Source organism: Dryobates pubescens, chromosome 26, assembly GCF_014839835.1.
Source record: "Dryobates pubescens isolate bDryPub1 chromosome 26, bDryPub1.pri, whole genome shotgun sequence".
Classification (NCBI taxonomy): domain Eukaryota; kingdom Metazoa; phylum Chordata; class Aves; order Piciformes; family Picidae; genus Dryobates; species Dryobates pubescens.
In genome coordinates, this window is record NC_071637.1 from 6,418,718 (window position 1) to 6,435,037 (window position 16,320).

Below are 16,320 nucleotides of genomic sequence, written 5' to 3' on the forward strand. Positions count from 1 at the left end.
GTTTGTCCCTGCATACTTGGAATCACAGAATCATTAAGGTTGGAAAAGACCTTTAAGATCATCCAGTCCAACTGTAACCCAACTACGATGACCACTGAACTGTATCCTGAAGTGCCACATCTACATACTTCTTGAACACCTCCAGGGATGACAACTCCTCCACCTTCCCTGGGCAGGCTGTTCCAATGCCTCACCACTCTATATGTAAAGAAGTTTCTCCTAATGTCCAAGCTAAACCTCCTCCAGCACAATTTATAACCATTTCCTCTCATCCTGTCGCTTGTTACTTGGGAGAAGAGACCAACAACAGCCTCATTATAACCTCCTTTCAGGTAGCTGTAGAGAGCAGTAAGATCTCTCCTTAGCCTTCTCTGCTCCAGACTAAACAACCCCAGCTCCCTCAGCCACTCCTCACATGACATGCCCCCCCCAAACCCCATGTTACTCTTCTCTGGATGAACTCCAGCACCTCAATATCTTTCCTATACTGTGGCACCCAGAATTGAACACAGTACTCAAGCTGTGGCCTCACCAGGGGCACAATCACTTCCCTACTCCTGCTGGACACACTAGTTTTGATACATGCCAGGATGTCATTTGCCTTCTTGGCCACCTGGGCACACTGCTGGCTCATGTTCAGGCATCCCCCAGTACCCCCATGCCTGTAGTGTTGGTTGGGGTAGTTGTGACCAAAGAGCAGGATCCGGCATGTGATCTTGTTAAACATCATTCTGGTGCCCTCAACTCATCGATTTAACCTGTCCAGGTCTCTCTGCAGAGCCTTCCTACCTTCAAGCAGGTCAACTCTCCCACTCAATTTCGGTCATCTGCAAACTTGCTGATGGTGCCCTCGATCCCCTCATCCAAATCATTAATAAAGATATTAAACAGAACTGGAAGACATTTGCCCCGGTAAATGCTGTTGTCATTTATAGTGGAAAAAGAGAAAAACCCACAGGGAAAAAAAAAAGTAATAAAAAAAGACTACATGGAAGACTACACTTTCAGGAGGTGCAACAGGACCTCATTCCCCTAACAACATAAACTCTATTTTGTTGAGAATGCTTAAGTCTGAGTTTGTAAGTACAAACAAGCATTTCTAATTGTTAAGTTCTTGTGCAGTATAACTGCAAGGTAGAAATCAAAGGTGAAACTTGGTTTTCCAGAACTTGATGCGTTTGAATTTCTCTCTGTTTGTTTGTAATGCTCATTTCAGCTGGAGGCTCATATTGTACCAGTACCTTGCTCATAGGTGCCCAACACTAGTTTGATGTATTTTATTATTTTTCTTTGCATTTGTGAATTACTGGAAAGTGTACTTAAAGGTTTTACTCGTCTGTTTGTTTTGAATACTAATTGTGGCTGCAGTCCTGCAGCGAGCTGTGTGTGGATAGCTTGGCAAGACCTCAGTCCCTGCATTTTTGTTCTTTTTATATGTGCTTTATGAGTGTTTAGAACTGAGGTACGCTGTGCTCTTCACACACCCTGGTTTAGCCTGCAGAGTTTTAAATACTTGTTCTAAGAAAGCTGATTAAATTAGTATTTATGGCAGCCAACTGTAGCACAGGAAGGTTACCTTCTCTAAGTCCCCGCGTCCTTGCCTTGCTTTTTTACGGGCAGCAAGTGAACTGCTGTTACAAGTTAGTTTGGAAACCAGCTGATGCACACCTGAAGTACCACAGCTACTTACGTTAACGTTTTATCCAAATCTGGGGGTTTTTTATTAAACATTTACTTAACTCAACTGTCCTTTTCGTTTATTGAAAGGGCAGAAGTGGTGCTTGGTGTAGCAAGTGCTCCACGGGTACTGTTTTCACTGTAACCTTCACCTCTCTGTGTGCAGGGCTGGTAACTTGCATTTCAAACCTTCGTGCACGTTAAATCGTTAATAAATAATGTACCGCTGCAACTCCGTGGGGTCGCTCATGGCCGCCGCGCTCGGTGCCAGCCAGCCTCGCGTTTAACCCACGGGCATCTAGGAGCGGCTGTTTGGCACAGGGAGCTTTCCTGGGATCGCTTTCTCGACCCCGCTGGCCCTGCCCTTGCGGAGAAGGCTGGAGAGCAGCAGCGATACGCAGCGGCACACCGACGGACCCCCAGCGCCCCGGCCGAAGCACAACGCCACCGCGGGGGCCGCTGGGAGCGGCGGCTGGCCGTCGGGCGGTGCCCGGTGGGGACTGCAAGTACCGTGATGCGCCCGCGTGGGGAGGAGGCGGGTCCCGGGGCCCCGCCGGGGCCGTACTACAGGCCCCAGAGTGCCTGGCGCCGCCCGCTGCCCTCTCTCGCGGAGGCTGGTTCCTATTTAAATCCAGGCAGCGAGGAAAATGGCGGCCAGAGGTTGAGTGCGGGGGAGACGGGGGAAAGGAGACGTAGCTGAGCTTTGGCTCCTTTCCCAGGTGAGTGGGGTTTGGAGGGAGGGAGTAACCAGTGGAGGGAGGAGAGTTCCAGCTCTTGTTCCCCTGCTTCTAGCGCTGGGGTGGGACTGGGATGGGGGAGGGAGGGCTGCCTGCCCCTCTTCGGCGAAGGGAGAAGCCTGGGGCTGGCGCTGAGGGGCGGCTCTCTTCTCTTCCCCTCGTCCCCCCTCCCCGGTATGGATGTGTCTCCCTGAAGGGAGGAGGAGCGCGGACGGGTTGTGAGGAGTAATCCTAGGGCTGAGGATGAGGGCATTCCCAGGGCAGCGCATAGATGCCTTTACCTCTTTATAACCATTGTAACTTTACTGCTGAGTGTAGTTAGAAGGGGGAATTCCAGAGGCAGCGGTGGGAGGCTGGAGTGTTGAGCTGAAGGCTTCCCGTATCGCTATGTGATGCCTATCTAAGCAGGGTGAGTTTGGGTGGAGGTTCCTCGTGTAACAGCGAGAGACTTGGGGTCGCTATGGATTTGTGTTTAGAATTGTCTGACCCTCGGTGTCTCAGCCTGAGTCGAGGAGGGGCTGTGTGGGTGAAATACCTGGGCTAGAATGGCCCCATCTGCCATTCATCTGGGTTTATCTGATACCGAGGCGGTTCCAAAGACCTGGTTATCTGCATTCTCCTTCTGATCATCCTGTAGCCTCGGTAAGTTTCGGAGGTGACTTGTCTCCTTGTCTCTAGTAATAAGGGAAGGGATAAGAAATACTGCAAGTAAAAGGTTGATTTCCATGCCTCTTATCCATTTATACCTCGTAGCTGCAAAGAAACCGTGCTGTTGAGGGATGGAAATGAGCATGATTTTTCTTCCCCCCCCGCCTAACGCCCCGGTACTGCATGCCACTGTAGGTGTTAGCGATTCTGGGGTATAAATGGAGTGAATATGGGTGGGGATGTTGTCTGAGGTTGACATAATTCCCAGAGTCCTCTTTGTTTGGTTCTAAAGTTGGTTCTGTTGTGGTTTCTGCTCCTACGCTTCAGCGCAGTTAGGCTGTCGTTTAAAAGAGAAGCTTCCCACTTTGTCAGCTTATCCAGTGAACACTAGTTTTAAATCAGCCTCTTTTATTCAGTCAGTATCTCCTTCCTCTTTTTAACCTGCTAAAGAATAAAACCAAACCCCAGACAGATTCTGCTTTAAAGCTTTTATCTAAGCGTTAAAGAAAACGTTATGTTGGGTTCTGTCTGGAACAAGAAGGCAAAACTAAAGCATCCGGCTGTGTAATATCTACAATACAGTTAAAATGGACACTTAGGCTTAACATTGCCAACACTACTGTAAATTTTTTTCGACTCCTGATGAGCTGCTACACAAGAAATAAAGGGGGAGTGTGTGTGTATGTTTGAAATACCAGGTAGCTTCATAGTAACAAATAGTACCCGAGTGAAAGCCCCAGAAGATCATCTTGGGTTGAGAGGAAATAGTCAAAATTGTGGGCTGGGTGTTTGGTTTTTTTTTTTCCTGTTTTTTAACCAAACTGTGCATGGTAGCATATGTTAATTGTATTTACTGTTAGTAGTTGTTATAATAGGCTGTTTGATTGTTGTTTAGAATTTAACTGTTGCTGATTTAAAAAATAAATGTTTTGGGGTTTTGTTTCCTTTTTTTTCTTTTTATTAATAGCAATGGGTTTACTGCTGTGTTGTGAAGGTGGAGTTTGGGAGATAGGGGAAGTGATAGCAGACAGACTAAACCCACTGTTCAGCCTTGCTTTAAGTACCTTTCCTGATGGCAGTGTGCTGTTTCCAGCCCGCTTTAATGTGGCATATGAGTTGTGTGGGTTTGGGGGGATTGCTGCTGCTTAATTCTTCATTTGAAACCCTTGTTCATCTTGGGTTTGGATTTATTAACTTGGAAGTTTGCATTGTCTGCTTATTTTTCTTAATACAGTATTACTGAGGCTGATGTGTAGCTGAGACAAAATGCAGAGTAGGAGGGAGAAGGAAATCTCTTTTACAAGAGAATATTATCTTTTGACCATGGGCTTTTCATTTTCATTGATGATGGACAAGAAATCGGTCAAAACCTTCAAGGCAAATTTTTTGTTAGAGCTGCAGAAAAAGATGGTGCTGGGGCTTTTGTGTTGTGTTTTGTTAGGCTTTTTAAAGAACTCTGAGCAAGAAATAGTGTCTTGGTGTTATGTCTGCAAAATCAAGCCACCGGTAGCATGTGAAATGATATTGGACACTACAGTCTGACACTGAAGGTTGCTTCAACTCCTGCATTTAAATGAGCCTCCCTCTAAGAGGTGATCTTAGAATACCTTCTATCATACAGTCATTTATGTTATGTCCATGGAAGCTTTTTGGTTATGAGTATTTAGAAATATGCTAAACATTATTGATTTTTATACTAAAAATGGAGGCGGAGGGGGGGACAAGAAGAATGGTGTTCTTTTACGCCAAGGATATGAGAGTGTGGTGAAGAATACCTAAACCTGAACACTGGGGCAGCATGCCTGTGTGCCCTTTTTTTTCCCCCCCACCCTCTACCGATGTTTCCAAATGTAGTACACTAGGGAAGAGGCAATTGTGAAATAATTTCGCTGCTACTGATTTGAGTCTGTTATGGAGTGTATTTCCACTCTGATTTTCATATGCTGCAGGTAGTTAGGAAAAGGTACATCAGATCCTTTTTTACCCCTTGTAAATGGGAGGGTATGATTCAGATGAACCAAATGCCTTTAATAATACTTCTAACTGGTGATTTTTATTTTTAGTTGACAGTCATTAATAAGCTGAGGTTGTTTTCTTTTGAAGTGAAGCAAAATTACCTTGCCTCCTAACTCGACCTCACAAGGGATTTTTAGTCTTTCATGTGTTGTATGTGGTGAGGTTTTATGCTTACACTTGTAGACACCCATTTTTCTATTATCTTGTCTAATGCTAGCCCCATTGCTGTCATTGTACAGAGGTAAGATAAAGGCAGTTGCTTAAGACTGCATGTTATTTAAATGAAAGGGAGAAAAGAGCAAGGGGACCACCACTGCATTTCCTGCTCATTTTGCTTAGACCCTAGGAAGTCAGGCTGATAAGCTTAGGATATCATGTAAGTTGCTTGCTTCTGAGGTGGTGACTGCTTCTTGCAATATTCCAGGAGAGTGGAGGAGATAAGGTTGACTCTACAGGTCTCTTTACCTTCAAGTGTTCCCTCATGCAGTGTGCAAGGGGTGGTGGGAGTGAGGGGGTGTGTATGTGTGGGTTGGATTTTACTAGGTTTGGTTTTGTCTGTTTTGTTCCCCCACTTCTCACCTTCACGGTTAAGTGTGAGACTGTTCAGGTGAGGTGTAGCTAAACTGTTTCTCAAACACCCTTTGTTAGGTTATGGATCATTGCCCTGTTAGAAGTTTTGTTTTTAAAGGCTTTCTTACCAAGTTCAGTTCTTTTTTTGGAGATTACAAATGTGGGCAGTGTCATGACTCGAAGCCTGAAGCCATCATAACTGCATTTTATGGATGAGATTGTTCTAGAAACTTGAAAATGCTGTAGAAGTTATCCAGAAAATGTAATTGTTAGGTCAAGGCAAGCAATTTTTCACTAAAGTTGTTGCACATGTGGCTGAACTACGCTGCACTTTTGCCCTGATTTATCAGGTGCACCTGATGATGGGGGAGGAGGGAGAAGGAGGGCTGCAGAACAATATAACGGTTCTACTGATAGCTGTAATGACTAGCACCTGCTTTAGCCTTGGCTGAGTATAACACTTTGCCACAAAGCCTCAACCCTTCACTGTTTTATGTTTTTCCATTTATGTCAAGATGTCAGAGCCATGGAATGAGATAATCTTGTATCACAGGTACACCCACAAGGGCTTTCAGAGGCATGTATGCAAGGTAGGTTTGTGTCTGTAGTTGCATGGAATATTCTGTATGTGACTTCTGAGCTATGAAGATTTTTATCTCCTCCTGTGTTGCATGGAAGTCAGAAAATAAGTTGTCTGCTTTTTCAAAGGCAACACTGAAACAGGTTGCATGGCTAAAAATGTTGCTGATGCAATGCTTTTCTCTTCAGTAGTTGTAGTCTAACATTTGTAAAAAAAAGAATAAAGCTTTCCTCCCTTGGCAGTGGTAGGAGAGGGACTGAGTGGGGTACAGCAAAAAGAAAAGGCAGAAGTACCTTTTGTTTCCTGGTCTTGAGGAGAAACTTGCTCTTTGGGATTTGCTCTGTTTCTTGTCTGCCACACAGCAAGGTGTGTTTCTCTTCTTGTAAACTTGGAGGTGAGGTGGAATAGGAGGAGGTAACCTGGCTTTTGTTATTCCAGAAGCTTTCTCTTGGCAAACCTAACTGGTGAAAATGAAATTTTCTGGAGCATTTCTTTCTTAGGCCATGCAAACACGCTTGGGAACGATGTTACAAATATCAAAGAATTAGGAGTGGTCTGTGTTTCCTTCAACACATATGGTTAGTTCCTAAGTGGTTCCTAATAGGCATATCTTCTAGTGCCATTTTCAACCTGGGTTTCACTACAGTTAAACACATGCAGAAGAGCAGTTAACAAGGTGGGAAAGGGAAGAAAGAAGAGGGAAACCACCCAGACAAGGAAAAAGCAAGCCAAAATCTGTTGTCCAAAGACTCTGCCAGTTGTCTTTGCTCAAGAAAACGACTAGCAGATGAGGTGTTTGCTTGCCACTCTGAGTGTGACAGTGTAGAACAAAGCAGATTAGCATGTGTGCTCAAAAGAATTGTCAAAGACTTTCTTAAAAGCTTACCCCATTCATTTAATGCTAAGCATTTCTTTTTAGTGCTGGTGTTTGTCTGGGTCCTGTGTGCCACAGAACTGTAATGCAGTACCTTTTTTCCCAAGGCAACTGGAGCAAAACTTTTAATTCACATATTACACTGTGTTCATTTGTCTCTGTAGTTGATCCAAAGTTAGACAAGACTTCAGTGTCTCCATACTGTGTCTAGGGAAGTATCTCTCTTCCTCTACTGAACCAAGTCAGGTGTAATTGTGATGATATCATGCGATGCTGTATTAATGTGATCTTGGGAGGTAAGAGGAGATCACCTTTGTATGACCATAGATGTGCTAAATATCCTTCATTCTCTATACTCATTAACTTTAAAGGAAAGCTATCTCTTTATTCCAGAGCATGTGGTATGCTTTTATAAACATTTTAAAGAGTATGAAATGCTTGTTGTCTTTACCTAACAAAGAAGGAGGATAAGAGCTTTAAAGCAGAGAATCTGCTAGAATGCTTAATGGGAAACTCTTATAAGTGATTATTAGTGGCTTTTCTTCACAATGAAAGCTTTGTGTTAAATGTGTTGGCTCTATCATAACTTTAACTCGACAGTTTCAGGTAATGCATTGAAAGAAACTGTGCTGTCCTTTCTGGATTTCATAAGTCATGAAACAGCAGAGCCCTGAGGATGAGTTGGTGGCAATTTAAAGAGCAACCAACCAATCCCCTCATTTATGGAGGTTTTTAAAACCTTGTTTTTCTAGAAACCTGAACTTGCAGAACTGTTGTGACCAACTTGTGTGTGTATATTAACTTTAAGCTGTAACTCACTGGTAATATTCCCAGTAAAACTACTGTTGTAGTTCTCTTATGCACTTTTGTTTGAAAGGCTTGAAAGGACAAGAGCATAGTCTTGGGAAGAAATGTGAAAAAGAGCTCATGTGTTTGTGATGTTTCACTGTGCCAAAGAATGACTAAGCAATGAAAGTGGTGTGCTCTCCTTTTTTCCACTTTGCTCATCTGAAATTTTTGTTTTCCTGTGTCTTCAGCATGTCTGTGACTGCTCTGAGCTCTGCCCAGAGCACAAGAAGACAGACTGAAGGAATTGGGGCTGTTCAGTCTGGAGAAGAGAAGGCTCTGAGGTGACCTAATTGTGGCCTTCCAGTATCTGAAGGGGGCCTACAAGAAGGCTGGGGAGGGACTTCTCAGGTAGTGATAGGACTAGGGGGAATGGAATGAAGCTGGAGGTGGGGAGATTCAGGCTGGATGTGAGGAGGAAGTTCTTTACCATGAGAGTGGTGAAGCCCTGGAACGGGTTTCCAAGGAGGTGGTTGGGGCACTGTCCCTAGAGGTGTTTAAGCCCAGGCTGGACGAGGCTCAGGCCAGCCTGATCTAGTGTGGGGTGTCCCTGCCCATGGCAGGGGGGTTGGAACTGGATGATCCTTGTGGTCCCTTCCAACCCTGACTGATACTATGATACAAGATGCAAAGTCAAAATGTTGTAGCATACTAAGCCTAAGCTGCTATTTCTGCCTTGCACTGGTGCAAGACTAGTAAGCTCTGTGGATGTTACTTTACTATTGGCTTTGTGTAAATGACTGTAATGTATCTTTTAGTCTTGTAAGGACAATCTCTGGCATATAGCTGCTTCCTTTATTTGCATAATCAGTAATTCACTTTTTTCACCTAGACCTCTTATTGTTCTTAAGACTTAAAATATTGCTGTAGGTGCAGAAAGGAACTGTTTTAGACTGCATGGGTTTAATGTTTTGTTGTTGGTTCCTATTGGACAAATATTGATCAGTTTAGTAATTTGCTTGTAGCTAATCCATGTTTTCCTAGTTTGTATGATTCTAAGAACAGGAGGACATGGTCTCAAGCTGTGTCAGAGGAGGTTTAGGCTGGATGTTGGGAAGGTGTTCTTCATAGAAAGTGAGATTGGCCATTGGAATGGGCTGCCCAGGGAGGTGGTGGAGTCACCATCACTGGAGGTATTTAGGAAGAGACTGGATGGGGTGCTTGGTGCCATGGTTTAGTTGATTAGATGGTGTTGGATGATAGGTTGGACTTGATGATCTCAAAGGTCTTTTCCAACCTGGTTAATTCTATTATAAGGAAATTGTTCTCTGGAACATCACTAGTGAAATATAGTTACAGGTTGTTATACAGTCACACAAGAATATAAAATAAAACCATTTGTGTTGCTTCATGTACTTTATTTTCTCTGTGGTTACCTTATGTCAAATACCAGCCTCACTATAACATCCCTAAGTGATAGAACAGGGAGTGGGTTGGGTGGCTTTTGTGCTGTGTCTGTTAATGAAAAGGTTAAACAGAAGGCAGAAGTTAACAGTTTGCCTTTTATAGAAAAAGGTGAGACACGTGTTCTAACGTGGCACTGATCACCCTGTGGTGTGCATTAACATCCTAACGCTTGTCAAATACCGGAGTTGTGTTTTCATCACATTCTCTGGAGGCTAGTGAGTCCCAGGAAGAGGGAAATCTGTGCTGCATGCTCTTTACTACTGTATGTGTGTGTGTATGTAGCAGCTAATGTAGCCTACTTTGCATTTGTTCTGAAACCTTTAGACACCTGTTGAGAGTGTGCACCTGGTCATCAAGAGGAAGTGCTGTTGTTTCTTGGAGCCTTATGGAAGAAGTAAAAGATTAAAAAGTAATTTTATTCCAGTCACAATGGTGACTTCAACGTAGTTATTCATTCTTAGCAGCTTACACCTTAAGGAAATTATTTGAAGCAAAAAAAAAAAAGGTACTTTTTATTTGCTAGTGGCTTGGATAGATGTTTTTCAGCCCTCATACCCTGTAGTAACATTTTTTGGGGGTACAGGAAGGCTGGACTAAAGAGGTTAGGTGGAAATGGGGAATTGCGGCTTGTGTTGCACTTCCTTTTGTGCTCTGACCGTCTTTGCAGTGAATGAAAGCAGACATAGCAGCATCTTTTGTTCCACTCTTGGTTTTATCTTCTCTGGAAGCCTTTTTGATGTTCAGAGTGGGAGTTTCTGAATTTCTGGCTCAAGGGACAGACCTCAGCATATGGCCCACCAGAGGACTACACTTTAGCTAATGCTCTTCAGTGTGCATGGATTACCTTTTTTTTAATCCTTGTAATCAGTACTTACACCGTTTCTTTGACTCACTTAACTATTAGGTGGTGTAAAACAGACTCCTTATGTCTGAACTCCTTACAGAAGTTAAAAAATACTCCTAAGTAATACTCTGCCATGCTTCTCATTTAAGCATAACTTTGTTAGCCGTTTAAGCCAATTTGAAAGCATAAATGGCTTCAAGACACTTGAAGGTCTCTCTGGTTGCATACCAGTTTGATGCCATGTGCTGGTGTGAGCATTGTTCTTCCTTTCCAGATAATGTATATTTCCTTATTTGAATGTTGTTTCCTATTAAAATCTCTAAAATGGGGAATAACACTTTTAGGCAGTAATTGATAGAATACCTGCTTAATAATGTATTTAAAGTACTTGTCTAGCCATAGATGGCTCCAAAGGTGACAAAAGCAAGAGTACTTCATCCTGCAAATTGTCCTCTTCATAGAGTCATAGAATGGTAGGGTTTGGAAGGGACCTCTGGAGATCAAGTCCAACCCCCGTGCCAAAGCAGGATCACCTAGGGCAAACCCAGCACCTCTGTTAACCTAGGCTGCCCATTTGACCCTCCCCCTTAAGAGGCAAGCAATTCTTTTGAGCAGCACACAAAAACCTGATGAAAGCAAATATCTGCACTGCCTGGAGCAGCTTTTGAAGACTTTTGTATTACACCTGTGAGTTTTCTGTTGAAGCCTCTAATCTTGTGGTGCTGCGTGTTTGAAGCTCATAAACAAAACTGGGGGAGGTATGGTGCAAACAAACCAGTGTTAGCCACCTTGCCAGACTTGTATTGACTGTTAGGGATCATATAGTAATAAGTATGGTGAGTGGGATCCAGTGGGGTGTAAAATGAGGGGATATTTGAGGAAATTCAAGGAAAGCCATCACTTGATAAGGACAGGATAACTTGCATCGGCATCCACTGTATTTTCTGTTCAAAGTACAGCCACCAAGTAGCTTTATCCTGAACTGCTTTGTCTTTTCTTACCCATCTGTCTGTTGCTGGACCTCAAATGACCTCAAGAGATTGAAATGTTATCACTCTACGTATTAGATTAGCTAAGCAATGCTTTTGGTATATGAGCAAAGATTTTTCTTTCCCCTTCCACTCACTTCTTGGTACTGCCTTGTGTGGATGAAACTTTTGCTTAAATTAAAGGTTCTGTCTAGGCAGGTGTGTAGAAACAAAAATCCCAACCAAGCAAACAGAAGAAACAACCCAAAACAAAAAAACCCACCTGTTTGAGCTGTGCAGTTGAGAGAGCTTTTCAAAAATATTTTAAAGCACTGGAAATTTCCAGGCTGCTTTTAAAAACAACAACAACAACAGGAGGGGGAGAAAAAAAAAGGTTAGAAGTTCTGGTCTAATAACTGCATTGCGAGAAGAGAGAAATATGAAGAGGAACCGCAGACATTCTGGATGTCAGCCTGCAAAATTTTCCACTATTTCCTTTAATAACATGCAGGCATTCTTGTACTGCTGGAATTTCAGTTAGAAGTCTTACTCTGACTGAAACCTCAAGCTGCTCAGTGAGCAAATGATGCCTGAAAATAATTGTCAGGAAGATCGGCTCTTGCTCGTAAGAGTGTGCACAGACCACTCCCATGCTGTGCATCAGCTATTGATTATATTCATCTTACCTTCCATTTCTTCTGCTGTTAGTGCTGTTACTATTACTAGGTGATCACTGCCAGGTGACCCCCCCCCCCGTTTTTTTTTTTTCTTGCTCCTGGTAGTAATTTTACATTTCCAGTAAGGACTATGTGTTGCTAAAATAGAAATCTTAATTGTTGTATCTTTGATACACCAAAGGAAGACCCACTAGGAACCACATGCTGTTCTAATATTCCTTTGTAAGCCAGTTAACTTGAAGACCTATTTGATGGTTATGCCTAAAATGACTGTAGCTTCAGATATGTTGGTGAAAATCAAACTGAAGGGATCTACAGGTTCAACCTCATTTGTTACCTTGAAGCTCTTTTCTTTTTAAGTTGTTCTTGTTTACAAAAAGGCTCCCTGACCTTTCTCCAAGATCTAGAGGACTCTGTACTTTGAATGTGCCTTGTCTTTCTGTCACTACAGATATTTATTGTTGACTTATGCTCTTTGGGGTTAGGGATTAAAGAAGCCTTTATATAATGGGTTGAGAGGGGTTTTTGCTTAAATGCTGGGGCAGGAGCTAAGGTGGTGTCTTGTTTAAAAAGCTAGCAACATCACAGCAAACAGGCTGCTTCAGTGTCAACTGACACTATAAAATCAGAACCCTTGAAATGCATTCCCATAGAATGCTGCCTTTCTAAGGCAGTGTGGTACAGCTCTCAAGCCCAGCCAGGGCTATTGTGCTGCCTTTCTGTTACCTCTCCTCCCCTTGCTCCAGCACTGAGGCCCTTGTGGTCAGCAAACAGGTTTAACTCAAAATTGTCCACCCCTGCCCTCCCCATCAACAAAATACCTGAGGCCCAAAACCTCCCAGACAGCTTCTGGCTGTCAGGTTGCCCCTCACTGCACAAATACCAGTATTGGTACAAGGGAGTATTTTGGGTGAGGCTAGAGCAGCCATAGTCCTATCAACATGTGAACTACATGGAGTTCCTGTAGGACTCTCTTCCTGAAGTAAATATCTTACTATAGAGGAAAGACTCAAGTGGTAGCTGGGTGTAGGAGAAATCAGGGCACCCTTTGTCTACCCTAGGGCTGGAACTAGAAGGAGTTGGAGTTATTAATTACGTAGTGTTACTCATAGTTTGTTACCTTTTGTATCTGCATTGGTAAACTCATTTTCCTTAAGTCAATCGGGATTAAGTAGGTACATTGAGTGTTGCTCTGAAAACTGGTGTTGAGCAACCAGCAAACACTGAGTGTGTGTTTGTCAATAGTGCTTAGACACATTGCTGAGCAGAATAACACGTTGAGAGGAGCAAGTACTGCAATAAGTTTTGGTGCAGAATGAATCTATCAAACGGATAACTTCTGCAGAGACTCAGAGATCAGCATCTGTTTGGTCTAGGGCTGAAGGATTTTTAACAGGAATGTAGAATTAGAATATGTTGAAATTTGTTATGAAAAGTCTTTTTGTTGTTTGATTCTCCTGTGCTGTTTTAATTAATGGTCCTTCATAGCTGGTAAGGAAACTTTATGGTTTCTAGATTAAGAACTAAGAACAGCGAAGTGGTTTAATAGCTGGTAGTACATGTTTCTAAATGAGCTTGCGGAGTAGATTGACATACACAGCCTACAAGAAGGCTGGGGAGGGACTTCTCAGGATCTCAGGTAGTGATAGGACCAGGGGGAATGGAATGAAGCTGGAGGTGGGGAGATTCAGGCTGGATGTGAGGAGGAAGTTCTTCACCATGAGAGTGGTGAGGCCCTGGAATGGGTTGTCCAGGGAGGTGGTTGGTGTGCTGTCCCTGGGGGTGTTTAAGACCAGGCTGGATGAGGCTCTGGCCAAGCTGATCTAGTGTGGGGTGTCCCTGCCCATGGCAGGAGGGTTGGAACTAGATGATCCTTGTGGTCCCTTCCAACCCTGACTGATACTATGATACTGTGAAACACAATCAGGAATAAACTGTTTTGCCTGGAGATTTCATGTGGACTCAAAAAAAGGGGGTGGGGTGGGATAGTACAGAACAAGGTCAGTGCATAGCTTTGTCGTCTTTTATCCCATGAGTGCCTTTCAGGTCTAGGTGTAGATAGGTTTCTGAAGCTAACCTGTACAGCTAGGCTGAAATAAACATCTGCGTGCAAACAAGAGACAAATTATTGTACTCCAGTAAAAGTATGCTTACTGTAGGAAGGTATTGCTGGGTAGAAACCTATTATTCAGTGTTGGTGTACATTGGAAAGAAATCTGTCAGTGCCTGTGCACAGATTGATAGGGCTCAGATGAGTTTAGAATGCAGCCGTTTGACTTGCAACTTCAGAGAGCTGATGAAAGTGGGAAGAGTGGCACAGAACAGTAATTGACAGGAACATCGATCTCAGTTGATACTTGCATGAGCCAAGGTGACAATGTTTACAGACCTCCAAAAGCTACCCAGACTACACTTTTGATTGGTAGCTGCACTGTAATACAAAGTTGCCAAAAGAATTGATTTTTTGTTTTTGGTAGGAGCTCTTAAATATCTGCTTAGTATTGCCTGGGAACTTTTTTTCCTTGTCTTCTGTCTACCTTTGTTACAGTTACAGCTGCAAGAGATCCTTGGCCACTGCAGGTACTTGACTGACTGACTTAACTATGCACCTGAGCCTGTTTCTTAAAGTGCATGACTTCACTCCTAACTGGAATTAACGTTTAGCTAACACAGAAATTCCACTCATAGAAGTTCAACAAATGTTTTCCTTCATGAGGGCAAACCCACGAGGTGAGCTGATGATGTCGGAGGCAGAGCAGTCCTAACTCTTGTTTCTAATTAGAATACCCAAATGTTTTGGAATCTTTTGAACATCAATGTGATGTGATTGGTCTTTTCTGCTGATTTAAGAAAAAGATGTCTTGAATCTGCAGTTTAAACCAGTGCCTGACTGCTAGATAATAATTAAGTGCCTTAATCTGGTCATTAATCCTTTGTCTTTAAACAGAAATGGTTGTACTTGACCGTTTCTGTAACCTAGCGCTATTCAATTCCATGTGTTTCATTTTTATTGACATTTCAGTAGTGATTCACCCTTTTCTTCCTATTTCAGGGCTCACAAGAACTGGTAGCATGCTATGTAGAGGGGAAAAACCCTCTGGGGCACCACTATTTCTTAGTGCCAGGTTGGTTTCAGAGCTTATTCAGGTGCTGAGGTTGCGCAGGTGAGGCTGAGAATATTCTGCTGTGCAAAAATAATCCACTGTGCTCACATTTTGCATTAAGTCTGACACAGTATGGCTCCATAAAGTTTAATATGTATTACAGAACCTGAGAAAAGATGACAAACTTTATTTTGTAGTGATGTGCCACTACAAAGTTGCTTCAGTAGACCTTTTTTTTCCCCTGGACCGAGGAATGCTTTCTGCATTAACATTCTGAGTAGCTTTAACTTTCAGTAGTGCGTTATTTTGGGGTACTTTAACTCTTGCACTCTGTGCACTTGTATAGCCTCTCTCACTTGTATTCCTCCAGAATATCCAGTGTCTACCTCAATATGAGATTTTTTTTTTTGCAAGTAATTCTAAAAGTCATAAAAATTCTAGTCACTTCCTCCTTAAATATTGAGACGCTAATACAGGGTAGATGTACTTATTATGGATCCGTTGCACCAGATTGGTGGTGTCAGCTGAGGATGTACCACATTTGTGGTGGTGTTACTATGGCAACTGCCTTCTAAGAGCTATCTCAAGGTCACTCATCAGTTGTAGCCTGGAGTGCTTGCTGCTTAAGCAAAATATCTACACCAAACAAATCAGGAAATGAATTTCGTTCTGCTTTGAGAAAGCAACAATAAGGATGCAAAGCAGTATTTTATTTTGGGGTTCAGGGAAAAGAGATTCTCCTTATTTACTGTGTTTTCCTCCATCAGGTATTTGAAGACTCTTAGAAGCTTTGAAGGGCAGATTTTAGTTGAAATGTAAATTATAAGTAATCCAATGTCAATGATGTGCAAATAGTTTTACTTAAGAGCAAACAGAAAAATAGAAGCTGAAAAAAATTGAACAGAAATAGGTGGCCAAGCCTGAAGTTTATGGTGCAAAAATGACTGCCTGCACTAGTGAAAATTAAGACAAGAATGTGAAAACTGAGGCTGAATTGAAAATTCTGAGCTTCTTATAACTGGGGACTTCTTTTACAAGACATCCAGATGTATTCTCGTGTCTAAATCCTCGTAGATGGAGTTGGAGAATGTCACATACACTTAGCAGCATTTTCAGTCTAATGCACAGTGATTCAGAGATAAGGTTAGAGAAGAGGTTGTTCATGAAGTTGATCTTATGTCTGAGGTTACAAGAGATTCTATTATACTACATGCATAACATTGAATCCACTAGGCCAAAACTTGATTAGAATGACAAAGTGCTGTTTCCTTGGTTTGGGTAGTTACCTGAATAGTAAAAGCTACCATGGGTTTTTGTGGCATTTTGTTTTCCTTTTTGGATTTAAACTTGCCTTTCCTCTTTCTTTTTGCAT

General features: G+C 42.7%; 1 protein-coding gene across 1 annotated transcript in view; it reads left to right on the forward strand.

Annotated features, from left to right (window-relative positions):
• Positions 1-2,307: 2,307 nt before the first annotated feature.
• Positions 2,308-16,320, forward strand: part of NCOA3 (nuclear receptor coactivator 3) — an 86,180-nt gene continuing 72,167 nt past the window's right edge. Inside the window, exons 1-2 of the mRNA XM_054173419.1 lie at positions 2,308-2,396; positions 2,891-3,056. The gene's annotated coding sequence lies outside the window, so the exon portion shown is untranslated. The remainder of the gene's footprint in view (positions 2,397-2,890; positions 3,057-16,320) is intronic.